The 19,104-nt window shown below is 33.7% G+C and overlaps 1 long non-coding RNA gene across 3 annotated transcripts in view; it reads right to left on the bottom strand.

Moving 5' to 3' along the window:
- The window catches only part of LOC123536772 (uncharacterized), a 37,152-nt gene extending 18,334 nt beyond the window's left edge, over positions 1-18,818 (bottom strand). For all 3 annotated transcript variants that reach the window (XR_008368075.1, XR_008368077.1, XR_008368076.1), the window contains exons 1-2: positions 18,583-18,818; positions 5,067-16,041 (exon numbers count right to left, since the gene is read on the bottom strand). This is a non-coding gene — a long non-coding RNA (uncharacterized LOC123536772). The remainder of the gene's footprint in view (positions 1-5,066; positions 16,042-18,582) is intronic.
- Positions 18,819-19,104: the final 286 nt, after the last annotated feature.

The following is a 19,104-nucleotide window of genomic DNA, read 5'->3' as shown; positions in this document are numbered from 1 at the left end:
TGTGGAAAATGTTGTTTTTCTTTCCTGACAACCGTATCTCCATACTTCCAGCAGCTAACTTCATTAGAAACTTACAGACTTTATTGTTTGCAAGCTGTGTGACAACTAATAAGTCATATTTTAGTGTATTTTAATAAATTTCGCCCCCTTAATGCAATAAGAGCTGTCGGATGACAGCGCGCTCGACTATTCGAAGAATTGACTGAAGAATGGAGTCAAAATATTTCTACAGATATTCAGACAAAAGAAAAAATACATTAGACAAACAATGTTCCTGTATTTGTGGATTTCACTAAGTCTTGCACTAAATGGCAATGTGTGAACCAATTAAGTCCAAAAAGGGCCATTATTCAGCCAAAATAGTTGTCACAGTTATGCACTCTTGCCTACAGATAGAAATCCTGATGATAAACAAGTGTTCAAAGTTTAAAAGCCATATGTCAAATAGTTTTGACAAAATGTGGACTTGTATGAAATCAGAATCAATTTCCAAGTGCAAAAAGGGCAATAATTCAGCCAAAATATATGACAGAGTTATGTACTCTTTCCTACAGATAGAGACTATTATACTGAACAAGTGATAAAAGTTTCAAAGCCATATGTCAAACACTACACAAAATATGAACTGGTACGAAAAACTTAACCAAGATTTCTAAGTCAAAAGGGGCCATAATTCAGCCAAAATCCTTGATGAAGTTATGTACTCTTGCCTATAACTGGACATGGTGATGGTAAACAGGTGTTGAAAGTTTCAAAGCTTTATCTTCAAAGACTTTGTCAAAATATGAACTGGTACGAAAAACTTAACTCAGATTTCTTAGTCAAAAAGGGCCATAATTCAGCCAAATTCCTTGGTGGAGTTATGTGCTCTTGCCTATAACTGGACATAATTGGTGATGGTAAACAAGTGTTGAAAGTTTCAAAGCTTTATCTCAAAGAGACTTTATCAAAATATGAACTGGTACGAAAAATTTAACCAAGATTTCTAAGTCGAAAGGGGCCATAATTCAGCCAAAATCCTTGACGGAGTTATGTACTCTTGCCTATAACTGGCCATGGTGATGGTAAACAATTGTTGAAAGTTTCAAAGCTTTATCTCAAAAGAACTTTGTCAAAATGTGGACTGGTACGAAAAAATTTAACCAAGGTGTGACGCTGACGCCGACGCCATGGTGAGTAGGATAGCTCTACTTATTCTTCGAATAGTCGAGCTAAAAAGGTACCAAGTGCCTTCTTTTAATATCCATATGCTCATGGTACCTTTTTGCATTAAGGGGACGTTATTTTAAATATATCACGACATGCAAATCCGAGACTATTGATTGTCTTCAGTAATGTGTTTTAGCGGAAATATAACTTGGATCTATGTGCTGGTCAAAAAAATGTATGAAGATAAAGTACGACTCATGATGTTTATTGTTTGACAGCGATTACTGGTTTTACAAAATTGAAACTGGTTTCACCTAGTAATCGAATCGGATCCGATTAACCAAGTAATCGTCCCAGTCCTAAATGTAAACAAAGAATTTATCAAAAGTCGAATGATTTCTATTCTGGAAAGTACAATTATTTAGCTAGTAACATTAACAAAGAAATTTAAAATGGATGGATGTTCTGTCTGCACACAGTCAAACCTTAACTTTTATGGATATTTCAGTGAAATAGATCTGTAATAATTGGTACATTAATATTCTGCATCGGTGCTACTTTTTTTTATTATCAAATATGTATCTGAACAATCCTGGCTATCTGACTATTTAACAGTCTTTTTGTAATACTTAAATGTATTTCGACACTGAGTGTATGGGGAATAGACATAAATGCAGTTTGGGGTATAGCCCTTACCCTGCTAAGTTTCTATAATAGACTTATCAATTTTTCATTTGGACTGTGAGTACCATTAACAGCTAACAGTAGTGTTTACCATAACTGAATGGAAAACAGAGCAGAACATCTGTGCAGTCTGATCATGATCTACACTGGTTATAAAACCAGAATTAATAATGTCCAGCATGATACAGTACAGAACCTAGATACTGTCATCATTTTATTTTGCTGGCATGAAATTTCGTGGTTTTGGTCAAAATGGAAATTTTGTGGGGATATGAATTATGTGGATTTCAACTATTGAACATGAAATGAATGGGAAGTTTAACTGTTCATTGGGATTAAATTTTGTGGATTGACACAACCATGAAATCCACAATAATCAGTACCTAGACTAGCCACTAGACTGATAATAATATATTTCTACATTTTTCCTTTTTTTTTTTGACGAATTTAATTTCATAGAGACAAAAGCCATTCTATTTTAGAGATTTTCACAGAGGAATGATGTTGAAATTATGATATTGGACATAGAATATAGACTGACTAAATTCACTACATTTAATCATAAAAATGTAAAAAAGATATATCATAGTCTAGGAGCTAGTCTAATCAGTACCCCATGAATTATTATTGATTTCACAGTATCCTTTATGTGTGTATAAAAAAATGAAGAACATTGAAATGTACAGGAGGTAATGCTGTTAGAATAACATTTGATTATACATTTCCTTTTTGTCTTTAAAAAGAATTTTTAAAAAATAGTTATCACTTTTAGACAATTAACTGCAACTTAAGTGGTTGGTAAAAGTAAGACTTGTACTATATTTCTGATAAATAAAAGTCTGGTAAAAAATATATAAGCCCACCCGCTTAGCTCAGTAGGTAAGAGCGTTGGTCTACGGATCATAGGGTCGTGAGTTCAATCCTTGGGCGGGGCGTATGTTCTCCGTGACTATTTGATAAACAACATCGTGTCTGAAATCATTAGTCCTCCATGTGGGGAAGTTGGCAGTTACTTGTGGAGAACAGGTTTGTAATGGTACAGAATACAGGAACACCGGTTAGGTTAACTGCCCGCAGTTACATGACTGAAATACTGTTGAAAAACGGCGTTAAACCCAAAATAAACAAACAAAAAAATATATGCAGCTAAATAAAACTTGCTAAATTAATAAGGACTAAAAAAAATCTTTGTTTCTGGTAACATGCTTAAAAAATAGGGTAGGTAGATGTAGTTCTGTTTTTAAATGAAAAAAAATGCAAAAAACTTTGTAGCAATTAGCATTAGAACTTACAGTAACTTCACTTCTTTTGGCAATGGCAATATGCTTTAACCTTTACCCTACTTTTTTCTATATTGGACTGGTCCATCATTTAATTTGGGCAGTACCACTTATGATTCAAAGGGGTGTCCACTTAAAATTTACTGACTGAATAGCAAACAGCGCAGACCAGGATCAGCCTGCACGGAGGTACAGGCTGATCTTGGTCTGCACTGGTCACAAAGACAGAATAGTTTGCCGACAGCAGGCTTAAAGTTAAATGTTCATTGTGTGTACTCCCTAACTATCTGCAGCAGTTCGAATGTAAACAGCTTTTTAAAACAAGAGGACCATGATGGTCCTGAATCGCTCACCTCTTCCCACATGACCCAGTTTTGAGTATGACGTCGTTTTTTCTATTATTTGACATAGTGACCTAGTTTTTGAGCTCATGTGACCCAGTTTTGAACTTGACCTAGATATTATCAAGATAAAAATTCTGACCAATTTTCATGAAGATCCATTGAAAAATATGGTCTCTAGAGAGGTCACAAGGTTTTTCTATTATTTGACCTACTGACCTAGTTTTCGAAGGTATGGACCCTGTTTTGAACTTTACCTAGATATCATTAAGGTGAACATTCTCACTAATTTTCATGAAGATCTCATGAAAAATATGGCCTCTAGAGAGGTCACAAGGTTTTTCTATTTTTATACCTACTGGCCTAGTGTTTGATTGCACGTGACCCAGTTTCGAAACTGACCTAGATATCATCAAGGTGAACATTCAGATCAATTTTCATGAAGATCCATTGAAAAATATGGCCTCTAGAGAGGTCAAAAGATTTTAATAATTTTAGACCTACTGACCTAGTTTTTGACCACACATGACCCTGTTTCAAACTTGACCTAGATATCATCAAGATGAACATTCAGACCAATTTTCATACAGATCCCATGAAAAATATGGCCTTTAGAGAGGTCACAATGCTTTTCTATTATTTGACCTACTGACCTAGTTTTTGATGGCATGTGACCAAGTTTCAAACTTGACCTAGATATCATCAAGATGAACATTCAGACCAACTTTCATACAGATCCCATGAAAAATATGGCCTCTAGAAAAGGTCACAAGGTTTTTCTATTATTTGACCTACTGACCTAGTTTTGATGGCACGTGACCCACTTTCGAATTTGACCTAGATATCATCAAGGTGAACATTCTGACCAATTTTCATGAAGATCCATTGAAATATATGGCCTCTAGAGAGGTCACAATTTTTTTCTATTTTTAGACCTACTGACCTAGTTTTTGACCGCACGTGACCCAGTTTCGAACTTGATCTAGATATCATCAAGATGAACATTCTGAACAACTTTCATACAGATCCCATGAAAAATATGGCTATTAGAGAGGTCACAAGGTTTTTCTATTATTTGACCTACTGACCTAGTTTTTGATGGCACGTGACCCAGTTTCGAACTTGACCTAGATATTATCAAGGTGAACGTTCTGACCAATTTTCATGAAGATCTTGTGAAATATATGGCCTCAAGAGAGGTCACAAGGTTTTTCTATTTTTAGACCTACTGACCTAGTTTTTGAAGGCACGTGACCCAGTTTCTAACTTGACCTAGATATCATCAAGGTGAACATTCTGATGAATTTCCATGAAGATCTTGTGAAACATATGGCCTCTAGAGAGGTCACATGGTTTTTCTATTTTTAGACCTACTGACCTAGTTTTTGATGGCACTAACCCAGTTTCGAACTTGACCTAGATATCATCAAGATGAACATTCAGACCAACTTTCATAAAGATCCCATGAAAAATGTGACCTCTAGAGTGGTCACAAGCAAAAGTTTACGGACGGATGCACGGACGACAGACACCGTACGATCACAAAAGCTCACCTTGTCACTTTGTGACAGGTGAGCTAAAAATAAATAAATATGAATTTATGTTTCATTACCTCAACATTCTTGTATGATTTGACCAGCTATATCTGCTCTACCACGTATCACAGTGAATCTACTATATGTTGAGATACCATCTGTCCGAGTTGGTGCTGGTAGTTTGTGGGATTCTATCTTTCAAGCTGGCATTTTTCTTGTAGCATGTGACAATTTTCATCATCCGCCCTTCCTCGATTAAGCAGTCTGATTCTTCATCCATGGGTGTTTCTGCTAATAAGAGTGTTAATGTTTTGGAACTTAGGCATCTAAAATCATGGTAAAAGTTACATGGAATACATTAGTTAAATCCTCTTAAGCTAAAGTCTAAATCAATCATCCTCCACCTGTAATTTGAGAAGAGAAGTTGACATTTACCTGTGAGTAACAGGTAAACATATCAATTAAACCTTTTATAAACAAAACTACAAGTACCATTATAAACAACAATACCTACTAGTGCCTATCATTTGGTTTGGAAATCAGTCTTGTAGCCTACTACTTACATTTCCAGCTGTCACATTCAACATCTTTTGTCTTCTGTCTCTAGAAACAGTATAATGTAAGAGACTTGTCATGTTGTTAAAGTCATTATTATTACGTTACATTCAATGTTTATATACCCAATAGTTTTCCCTTACATACTGCTACAAATGTCATTCCAGGTTTAATATTTATTCTATCTTATATCCTGTATAATACTGCATAACTGTATCCATATGTTTAACAAAACTCGTATAAACTTACAAATTATACTTTCCTGAAACACACTTTAGTTTTATACAATTATAAACTAAACTAAGTATCCATTGCATAAATAAAACACATTTTCACACTAACATATTTGGTATTAATATTTTTTTCAGCTTATTTTGCGGCCATATTCTATAACACTACTTCAATATACAATTCCATTCAAATATGCAACAAGTTCTTTTTACAAACACTTCTAGATTATCAATCAGGAATAGATGGGCCAGGTCAGAATGGGACAAGACAGAATGGGGAGGAACAGGAATAGATAGGACAGAGATTCCCAACTCCACAAAAAATATAATTTTCAGTAAGTACCCATTTGTTATTCTTTCATCACTTCAAACACTACAAATGAATACAGTCTCTTTTTGAAAACATTCTTCATTTTTTCCCAGGGAAAATCCACACCTTCAACAATGGTCAGCAAATTCAGCAAATATGACTGAAACAAAGAAAAGAATTTTACCTATCAAACAATTCTTTTTCCATACTTCTCAAAATACAGCAAGAATGTAACTTTCAACAACTGTACATAAACCTTCATTTGCTCATGCAATGTGGTTCCAGATTTAATAATCATTTGTCTTTTTGTCTTTAGGTAATAGACTGTTTCCATAATAATATTATGAACAGCTCGAAAAACAAATGTTTTTAACCTTTTCTATCAAATATGTATCTACTTATAAAGAAGTGTACTTTTACCACTTCTTACAAAGTGTTACCATAGTAAGTGTCAATTGCATGAATAAAACATATTTAAAATTATTCTATTTATACACATATTTTCTCTTCCTTTATTTGGGCCATGCTCAACATTAATATTTTAATTCTAATATGCTATATTATATATTATTTGTACAATCATACATGAGTTACCCATCAGAAATGGGATGGACAGGGTCAGGATGGCTTAGGATAGGCATGAATGGGAAGGAACTGGAATAGACTGGACAATGTTTCCATCCCCCACAAAGTATCAATTTCAATGATTAACATTTCATGTTCTTTCTTCATTTTAAACACTACAAACATCATATATACATTATACAGAAGTTTACTTCTACCACTTCTTATAAAGTGTGACTATAGAAAGGGTCAAAAAGTGTCAACTACATGAATATGACATATTTTCACACAAACATATTTCATATCAAATTTATCTATTTACACCTTTCCTCTGCTTTTAATGCAACTATGTTCTACATTAATATTTTCATTCATGTATGTTATATTATATATTATTTGTATGAACATATCAGGACAACCAATCAGGAATGGGATGGGCAGGGTCAGGATGGAATCAGAAAGGATGAATGGGAAGGATCTGGAATAGACAGGACAGTGATTCCCACCTCCACAAAAAATATCAATTCCAATAACATTTTTAATTATGTCACTTTTTATAACATTTAGATGATCTTTCCTTACTTCATATTAAATCCTTTCTATTGCACTTTTATATTCCTTTTCTGCTTCATAATAAAGTCCAATCAATCACTGACTATACATATGAACGGGACATAAAGTCAGTTGTCATTGGCAGTCTATTGACCTTTTCTATCATATATACATTTTTACAAAGAAATGTACTTTTACCACTTCTAATCAAGTTAAACTATAGCAAATGTTCATTGCATTAATAAGACATATTTTCACATGAACAATTATTTCACATTGAATTCATTTATACAAATCCATTCTATGTTTATTTTGTTCCCATACTCTACACAAGAGTGGTTCCAGATTCAATAATTATTCCATATAAGATAATACACTGAATCCATAACAATATTATAAACGTCTCCAAAAACTCATGTTTTCAACCTTTTCTATCATATACATATATTAACTTACAAAGAAGTGTACTTTTATCAATTCTTATAAAGTGTTACTATTGTATGTGTCAATTGCATGCATAAGACACATTTTTATACTAACATATTTCATATCAAATTCATCTATACACATCTCTCTGCTTATTTTGTGGCTATGCTCTATATTAATATTTTAATTCAAATATGATATATATTATCTGTACATTCATATCTGGATTTCAAACCAGGAATGGGATGGGTTAGGTCAAGATGAAATGGGGTTAGGACTGATGGGAAGGAAATGGACTACAAAGAACACAGATTCCCACCCCCACAAAAAGTATCAATTCCAATGATTAATTTTTTTATGTTCTTTCTTCACTTTAAATACTACAAATGAACAGTCACCTTTTTCACAGACACTCTTCGTACTTTTCTGGGGAAAATCCAGTACTTCTTCTTTGGCTTGCCTTGACACGACACCATTTTCCTGCTTCAACTTGCAGCTCAAACTGAAGAAAAAATGGACTGGTATATGTACTGTAAATAAGCATGGCAACATGAAATATAAATTACTCCTGTAATTCTGCATATGTGTACCAAGTAGAATAACATATTACCTTTCAATTCTTTTTCCAGACTTTTCAAAATATCGTTGGAGTGTAACTTCTGAAAACTGTACAAGTGTGGTTCCAGATTTAATAACTATTCCACTTCAGATAATAAACTATTTATAATAATATTAAGAATGTCTCGAAAAATTCATGTTTTCAACCTTTCTTATCATTTACATACATCTACTTATAAAGAAGTGTACTATTAACACTTCATATAATGTGTGAATATAGAAAGTGTCGACTGGATGAATAAGACATGATTTCACACTAACATATTTCATATTAAATTGATTTATACACATCTTTTCTCTTCTTTATTTTTTGGCCATGCTCAACATTAATATTTTAATTTAAGTATGTTATATTATGTATTATTTATACAATCATATCTGGGTAACCAATCAGAAATGGGATGGGCAGGGTCAAGTTGGAATTGGATAGGATGAATCGGAATAAATGGTATAGACAGAACAGAGATTCCCACTCCCACAAAAGTATCAATTCTAATAATAAACATTTTTAATTATGTCACTTTTTATAACATTTTAAATGATCTTTCCTTACTTCATATAAAATCCTTTCTATTGCACTTTTATATTCCTTTTCTCCTTCATAATAAAGTCCAATCAATCGCTGACTATACATATGAATGGGACATAAAATCAGTTGTCATTGGCAGTCTATTGACCTTTTCTATCATATATTCATTTTTACAAAGAAATGTACTTTTACCACTTCTAATCAAGTTTAACTATAGCAAATGTTCATTGCATTAATAAGACATATTTTCACATGAACAATTATTTCATATTGAATTCATTTATACAAATCCATTCTATGCTTATTTTGTTCCCATACTCTACACAAGAGTGGTTCCAGATTCAGTAATTATTCCATGTAAGATAATAGACTAAATCCATAACAATATTATAAACGTCTCCAAAAACTCATGTTTTCGACCTTTTCTATCATATACATATATTTACTTACAAAGAAGTGTACTTTTATCAATTCTTATAAAGTGTTACTATTGTATGTGTCAATTGCATGCATAAGACATATTTTCATACTAACATATTTCATATTAAATTCATCTATACACATCTCTCTGCTTATTTTGTGGCAATACTATATATTAATATTTTAATTCAAATATGATATATATTATTTGTACATTCATATCTGGATTACAAATCAGGAATGGGATGGGCCAGGTCAAGATGAAATAGGGTTAGGACTGATGGGAAGGAACTGGACTACAAAGGACACAGATTCCCACCCCCACAAAAAGTATCAATTCCAATGATTAATTTTTTTATGTTCTTTCTTCACTTTAAATACTACAAATGAACACAGTCACTGTTTTCAGACATTCTTCATACTTTTCTGGGGAAATCCAGTACTTCTTCTTTGGCTTGCCTTGACACTTGACACCATTTTCCTGCATAAACTTGCAGCTCAAACTGAAGAAAAAATGGACTGGTATATGTACTGTAAATAAGCATGGCAACAAGAAATATAAATTGCTCCTGTAATTCTGCATATAAGTACCAAGTAGAATAACATATTACCTTTCAAACAATTCTTTTTCCAGACTTTTCAAAATACTGTTAGAGTGTTACTTCTGAAAACTGTACAAGTGTGGTTCCAGATTTAATAACTATTCCACTTCACATAATAAACTATTTATAATAATATTAAGAATGTCTCGAAAAATTCACGTTTTCAACCTTTTCTATCATATACATACATCTACTTATAAAGAAGTGTACTATTAACACTTCATATAACGTGTGAATATAGAAAGTGTCAACTGGATGAATAAGACATGATTTCACACTAACATATTTCATATTAAATTGATTTATACACATCTTTTCTCTTCTTATTTTTTGGCCATGCTCCACATTAATATTTTAATTCAAGTATGCTATATTATGTATTATTTATACAATCATATCTGGGTAACCAATCAGAAATGGGATGGGCAGGGTCAAGTTGGAATTGGATAGGATGAATTGGAATATATGGTAAAGACAGAACAGAGATTCCCATCCCCACAAATGTATCAATTCTAATAATTAACATTAATTTTCCAATTATGTCACTTTTTATAACATTTAGATGATCTTTCCTTACTTCATATTAAATCCTTTCTATTGCACTTTTATATTCCTTTTCTGCTTCATAATAAAGTCCAATCAATCACTGACTATACATATGAATGGGACATAAAGTCAGTTGTCATTGGCAGTCTATTGACCTTTTCTATCATATATTCATTTTTACAAAGAAATGCACTTTTACAACTTCCAATCAAGTTTAACTATAGCAAATGTTCATTGCATTTAATCAGACATATTTTCACATGAACAATTATTTCATATTGAATTCATTTATACAAATCCATTCTATGTTTATTTTGTTCCCATACTCTACACAAGAGTGGTTCCAGATTCAATAATTATTCCATGTAAGATAATAGACTAAATCCATAACAATATTATAAATGTCTCCAAAAACTCATGTTTTCAACCTTTTCTATCATATACATATATTTACTTACAAAGAAGTGTACTTTTATCAATTCTTATAAAGTGTTACTATAATTGTATGTGACAATTGCATGCATAAGACATATTTTCATACTAACATATTTCATATTAAATTCATCTATATATATCTCTCTGCTTATTTTGCCATGCTCTATATTAATATTTTAATTCTAATATGATAAATATTATTTGTACATTCATATCTGGATTACAAATCAGGAATGGGATGGGCCGGGTCAAGATGAAATGGGGTTAGGACTGATGGGAAAGAACTGGACTACAAAGGACACAGATTCCCACCCCCACAAAAAGTATCAATTCTAATGATTAAAATTTGTATGTTCTTTCTTCACTTTAAATACTACAAATGAACACAGTCACTTTTTTCATAGACATTCTTCATACTTTTCTGGGGAAAATCCAGTACTGCTTCTTTGGATTGCCTGGACACTTGGCACCATTTTCCTGCTTCAACTTGTAGCTCAAACTGAAGAAAAAATGAACTAGTATAAGTACTGTAAATAAGCATGGCAACAAGAAATATAAATTACTCATGTAATTCTGCATAAATGTACCAAGCAGAAAAATACTACCTTTTAAACAATTCTATTCCATATTTTTCAAAATAAAGCGAGAGTGCAACTTCCAAAAAAGCTGTACAAGCGTGGTTCCAGATTTAATAATTATTCCACTTCAGATAATAGACTGTATCCAAAATAATATTATGAACGTCCCGAAATTCATGTTTTTTCTATCATATACATACATCTACTTATAAAGAAGTGTACTTACACTATTTTATATAAAGTGTGAATATAGAAAGTGTCAACTGCATGAATAAGACATATTTTCACACTAACATATTTCATATTAAATTGATTTATACACATCTTTTCTCTGTTTACTTCGTGGCCATGCTGTACATTTGTATTTTAATTCAAATATATGCTATATTATATATTATTTGTACAATCATATCTGGGTAACCAATCAGGAATGGGATGGGCATGGTCAGGATGAAATAAGATAGGATGAATGGGAAGAAATGGTATACACACAACAGAGATTCCCACCCCCACAAAAAGTATCAATTCCAATGATTAACATTTTTATGTTATTTTTTCACTTTAAACACTACAAATGAATACAGTCACTTTTATGGGTCACATTAACATTAAGATATCCTCTCTTCACTCTGAGAAAATCCAGTCTGTCCACTGCACTTAAATAAAATCCAAGTCGATTGCACTTTGATGTTTCTTCCTTTCTCCATAATAAAATTGAATTAATTGCACTTTTATGTTCCTTCCTCATGTTCTTTCTTTTCTTCCTGAGAAAATCCAGTCAATTAGAATTGGATGTTGTTTCTTCCTGTCCTGAAACAATTTAATTCATAACACTTTGATAATCCTTCCTTGCTTTATGTTAAATCCAGTTAATTGCACTTTGATATTCCTCTACTGCTTCATAATAAAGTCAAATCGATCGCTGACTGTACATATGAACGGGACATAAAGTCAGTTGTCATTGGCAGTCTGTTGATATGGAAGAAATGCAAATCCTCACAATCCCTGATTCCATCTCTCAAAACACAGAGGAACAACCATCATCTTAACATTGCCGGTACAATGTTGCAGACCAGTCGCTCCAAAAAACGCCACAATCTAGCGGACATATAGACACCGGATTGTCCTCGAAGGCAACGTTAGCATGTCTCAATCAATAGTAAAGGAATCTGTCAGGGCTTTGCACCTGTAGCAAAAAGCAACTCTGCCAATCTTTTGAAGCAACATCTACTCCCAAGTAGTCTCCAGTCCATTGCACTTTGATGTCTCTTCCTTTCTTCATACTAAAATTCCATTTACTGTACTTTGATGTTCCTTTCTTGTGTCATAATTCAATCCAGTCCTCTGCACTTTAATATTCATTTCTTGATTCATAATAAAATCCTGTCCACTGCACTTTGATGTCCCTTTTTTGCTTCATAATAAATTCCAGTTCACTGCATAATAATGCTCTTTCATACAAAGTGATATAATCTATTCAAGTTTGATGGTCTTCTTTTGCTGTCAAACTTTTTTTGTTCTTTCTTCACTTTAAACACTGCAAATAAACACAGTCACTTTTTTCACAGATATTCTTCATACTTTTCCAAGGAAAATCCAGGACTGCATCTTCGGCTTGCCTTCAAAGTTGACACCATTTTCCTGCTTCACCTTGCAGCTCAAACTGAATGAAAATGGACTGGTATAAGTACTGTAAATAAGCATGGCAACAAGAAATATAAATTACTCTTGTAATTCAGCAAATATGTAAGAAAGAGAAAAACATAATTACCTTTAAAATATTCTTTCCAAAATATCGCGAGAGTGTAACTTCCTAAAAAAACTGTACAAGCGTGGTTCCAGATTTAATAATTATTCCACTTCACATAGTAGACTCTATCCATAATAATAATATTATGAATGTCTCGAAAAATTCAAGTTTTCGACCTTTTTTATTATATACATACATTTGCTTATAAAGAAGTGTACTTTTACCACTTCATATAGTCTGAATATAGAAAGTGTCAATTGCCTGAATAAGACATGATTTCACATGAACATATTTCATATTAAATTGATTTATACACATCTTTTCTGTTTATTTCGTGGCCATGCTCTACATTTATATTTTAATTCAAATATATGCTTTATTATATATTTTATGTACAATCATATCTGTGTAACCAATCAGGGATGGGATGGGCATGGTCAGGATGAAATAAGATAGGATGAATGGGAAGAAATGGTATACACACAACAGAGATTCCCAACCCCACAAAAGGTATAAATTCCAATGATTAACATTTTTATGTTAGTTTTTCACTTTTAACACTACAAATGAATACAGTCACTTTTATAGGTCACATTAACATTAAGATATCCTCTCTTCACTCTGAGAAAATCCAGTCTGTCCACTGCACTTAAATAAAATCCAAGTCGATTGCACTTTGATGTTTCTTCCTTGCTCCACAATAAAATTGAATTAACTGCATTTTTATGTTCCTTCCTCATGTTCTTTCTTTTCTTCCTGAGAAAATCCAGTCAATTAGAATTGAATGCTGTTTCTTCCTGTCCTGAAACAATTTAATTCATAACACTTTGATAATCCTTCCTTGCTTTATGTTAAATCCAGTTAATTGCACTTTGATATTCCTCTACTGCTTCATAATAAAGTCAAATCAATCGCTGACTGTACATATGAATGGGACATAAAGTCAGTTGTCATTGGCAGTCTGTTGATATGGAAGAAATGCAAATCCTCACAATCCCTGATTCCATCTCTCAAAACGCAGAGGAACAACCATCATCTTAACATTGCCGGTACAATGATGCAGACCAGTCGCTCCAAAAAACGCCACAATCTAGCGGACATATAGACACCGGATTGTCCTCGAAGGCAACGTTAGCATGTCTTAATCAATAGTAAAGGAATCTGTCAGGGCTTTGCACCTGTAGCAAAAAGCAACTTTGCCAATATACTGAAGCAACATCTTCTCCCAAGTAGTCTCCAGTCCACTGCACTTTGATGTCTCTTCCTTTCTTCATAATAAAATTCCATTCACTGTACTGATGTTCCTTTCTTGAGTCATAATTCAATCCAGTCCTCTTCACTTTAATATTCATTTCTTGATTCATAATAAAATCCTGTCCACTGCACTTTGATGTCCCTTTTTTGCTTCAAAATAAATTCCAGTTCACTGCATAATAATGCTCTTTCATACAAAGTGATATAATCTATTTAAGTTCGATGGTCTTCTTTTGCTGTCTTTAACTTTTTTGTTCTTTCTTCTCTTTAAACACTGCAATGTCACTTTCTTCACAGACATTCTTCATACTTTTCCAAGGAAAATCCAGGACTGCATCTTTGGCTTGCCTTCAAACTTGACACCATTTTCCTGCTTCACCTTGCAGCTCAAACTGAATGAAAATGAATTGGTATAAGTACTGTAAATAAGCATGGCAACAAGAAATATAAATTACTCTTGTAATTCAGCAAATATGTAAGAAAGAGAAAAACATAATTACCTTTAAAAAATTCTTTTCAAAATATCGCGAGAGTGTAACTTCCGAAAAAAATGTACAAGCGTGGTTCCAGATTTAATAATTATTCCACTTCACATAATAGACTATCCATAATAATATTATGAATGTCTCGAAAAATTCAAGTTTTCGACCTTTTCTATCACAAACATACATTTGCTTATAAAGAAGTGTACGTTTACCACTTCATATAGTGTGAATATAGAAAGTGTCAATTGCATGAATAAGACATGATTTCACACGAACATATTTCATATTAAATTGATTTATACACATCTTTTCTGTTTATTTCGTGGCCATGCTCTACATTCATATTTTAATTCAAATATATGCTTTATTATATATTATATGTACAATCATATCTGGGTAACCAATCAGGGATGGGATGGGCAGGGTCAGGATGAAATAAGATAGGATGAATGGGAAGAAATGGTATACACAGGACAGAGATTCCCACCCCCACAAAAAGTATCAATTCCAATGATTAACATTTTTATGTTATTTTTTCACTTTTAACACTACAAATGAATATAGTCACTTTTATGGGTCACATTAACATCAAGATATCCTCTCTTCACTCTGAGAAAATCCAGTCTGTCCACTGCACTTAAATAAAATCCAAGTCGATTGCACTTTGACGTTTCTTCCTTTCTCCATAATAAAACTGAATCAATTGCACTTTTATGTTCCTTCCTCATGTTCTTTCTATCCTTCCCAAGAAAATCCAGTCAATTAGAATTTGATGTTGTTTATTCCTGTCCGGAAACAGTTTAATTCATAACACTTTGATAATCCTTCCTTGCTTTATGTTAAATCCAGTTGATTGCACTTTGATATTCCTCTACTGCAAAAAGCAACTCGGCCAATATTTTGAAGCAACATCTTCTCCCCAGTAGTCTCCAGTCCATTGCACTTTGATGTCCCTTCCTTGGATTTCATAATAAAATTTCATTTACTGCACTTTGATGTTTCTTTTCTTAATTCATAATTAAATCCAGTCCACTGCATTTTAATATTCCTTTCTTCCTTCTTAAAAAAATCTCGTCCACTGCACTCTGATGTCCCTTTTTTTGCTTCATAATAAAATCTTGTCCACTGTTCTTTGATGTCCCTTTCCTGCTTCATAACAGAATTCAGTTAACTGCATTATGATGCTCTTTCTTGCAGCCTGCAATGGTCACAATAAATTATTACATCAAATACTACAAACAAAAACATGTACATAGTGGGTTTTTTTTAGGTTTTTTTTTTTAGGTTTTTTTTTTTTTTTTTTTTTTTTTTTTTGTATTTTTTGTAAAAACAACAAACACACAACACACACTACCATACAAAACGAGCACACATGACTTTTCACACATTCTTCTTTTCACTCCTGGAAAAAAACCAGTACCGTGCAAAGAAGATAGTTACCATAAATACTAATTTTGCAGGGTCCTGGAAATTGCTGGGTCCTGGGAAAATCCAGTACTGCATGCAATTTTTGCCATTATTAACAAAGCCTCCTTGGCTAATTTAGTATTGTCTTTTAAGTATATATAGTACACATACTGTTACTGGTAACATATAACACAAGCTTCCAAACTCCACATACACAAACAACATACACATACAACAACAATCACATCACACACACTACCAACAAAACAAGCACACATGACTTTTCACACATTCTTATTTTCACTCCTGGAAAAAAACCAGTACCGTGCATAGAAGATAGTTACCATAAATACTAATTTTGCAGGGTCCTGGATATTGCTGGCTCCTGGTAAAATCCAGTACTGCATGCAATGTTTGCCATTATTAACAAAGCCTCCTTGGCTAATTTAGTATTGTCTTTTAAGTATTTATAGTACACATACTGTTACTGGTAACATATAACACAAGCTTTCAAACTTCACATACAAAAACAACATACACATACAACAACAACAATCACACCACTTAACTAAGAAATGGTTTCAAAAAACTGGCAAGAAATCTGACTGTTTGGTATACATTTAACACCTTGAATAAATGTAGTTTGGACATGACTTATAGATAGATATGATAATGGCTGATGATAATGATAAATGATAAGGATAATGATGATAATGAATGATGATAAAATAGATGAAAATGAGGAGGAGAAGGAAGTGGATGATGATGATGACGATGAATTGATGATGACTAGATGATGATGATGATAGATGATGATGAATAGAGATGATGATGATGATGATAAGCAGATGATGATGAATGGATGATGATAATGATGAACAGATGATGATGCTGGATAGATGATGATGATGATGATAATGAGTAGATGATGATAAATGGGATGATGATGATGAAGATTGGATGAAGATTGGATATGTGATGATGACTGATGGACATGAATGATTAGCAGTGATGCCAATTCTGTTTCCTTGGAAAATCCACATTCACCGGTGGGTTTGCCCAACTCCCCTCCTAAGACCCTGACAACTATCAGCAAACTTTTAGTCTTTTAAAATAAACTGAGAAATGGTCATGATTATAAAACATGCTATATTCAAGTTTATTATTATTATTATTATTAGTAGTAGTAGTAGTAGTATTTGGTTATCAGAGATGAGCTGTCATCTTCAGTCATGTTCTGCAAGAGCTGAGCAGGCTAAAGTGTTGGTCTGTAGGCATGTTTCTTTGTCATGACCACAGATTCACTTCCCGTCAATCTAATTTCTCTTTTAAGAGAAAAAAGACAGCCCCCAACGGCAAGGAAACAGCAGCCATGACCAGAAAAATGCAAACAAACCATCACATAAGCCTACTCGACCAACGCAGAACATGATGGAAAATAAGAGTACATCTTTGATCATGTTCTAAATCTTGATGCTGACAAATGGCGGAGGCGAAGGAGGGGAGGGGGGATTGGGACTAACCAACAAGTGTCTGTAGAAAAATCAAGTACTGATGACTAAACAGATGATGACGATAAATAGAGAAGATGATGATGAATAGAGCTGATGGTGATGAATAGATGATGATGACGATGAATAGATGATGACTAGATGATAGACAATGATTATGATGAATAGAGATGATGATGATGATGAACAGATGATGATGCTGGATAGATGATGATGAGTAATGGATAAATGGACGATGATGATGAAGATTGGATGATGATGATGAATGGATGATGATAATGAAGATTGGACGATGATGATGAATGGATGATGATGATGAATGGATGAGGATAATGATGAATGGATGATGATGAACAGATGATGATAATGTATGATGATGAAGTAGCTTAATGTTAAAGTATACTAAACACCCTTATTTCTGTCATGTTCTCCTCAACCACAAGAAGGGAGGAGGTGTGAGGCCATTGGCTAATCATAGGACTTAACCCCCCTGCCCCAAATAATCTGCATAGGCACATGAGGTCGACGGGGCCTAGTTGACCTGCGTGGGACAAAAACCTGTACATCTAACTCTGGCCTACCCGCAGGATTAACCTCTAATCCCTGAACCACCCCTCCCAGAGACTCCCTGTCTCTGGTGTTCCCTGGGAATACCTGGGATACCTGTGGCACAAAAGGAGCGGGTACCTCTACCTCTGGGACAAAAAGAGGTGGGAGAGGCACCTCTACCTCAGGTACAAAAGGGAAAGGATCCACCTGGGGTACAGGACCCACCTCATGCTCCACAGGATGGACACCCTGAGGAGCCCCTTCCCCAATACCTTCGACGTCAGCGGCGGGCGTATCCTCTGGGATTACCGCAACATCTACAACAGGACGGACGGGGTCCTGGCTAGCGAAGGGAGTCACCTCAGTAGACAGCTCCTCCGTCACAGCCAAAGCAACGACCTCATCACTACCAGGAGGTAGTGCCCTCATAGCCTCGGTCACCTCAGTACCTGAAAATAGAAAAAATACATAATAAGAAAAAAGCAGCCTTGATTTTGTACACAATGCTCTAGTCATAAATTGAATCCCGAAACTTATAAAACTGTTGTAACAAGACTTTCAAATCTATCATCTGTTAAATATCACATAATGATGAGCCTTCAGAGAACAAATTTTTAATACCAGTACCCCATTAACCAAAATAAGGAAATCATTGTGATAATTATCAGCAAAAGCAGCAAACTCTTCAGCAACAAAAAACAACAATCACCTTAAACAATATACATGTAAACAATTCCACATTTTTACAATCTTGGCACATTGTTCATACTAAACAAATAATTCCTGGTTATTGA

Source organism: Mercenaria mercenaria, chromosome 17 (assembly GCF_021730395.1).
Source record: "Mercenaria mercenaria strain notata chromosome 17, MADL_Memer_1, whole genome shotgun sequence".
Lineage (NCBI taxonomy): Eukaryota > Metazoa > Mollusca > Bivalvia > Venerida > Veneridae > Mercenaria > Mercenaria mercenaria.
Note: the sequence above shows the minus strand (reverse complement) of the source record. Positions and strands in the feature narration are given on the sequence as shown.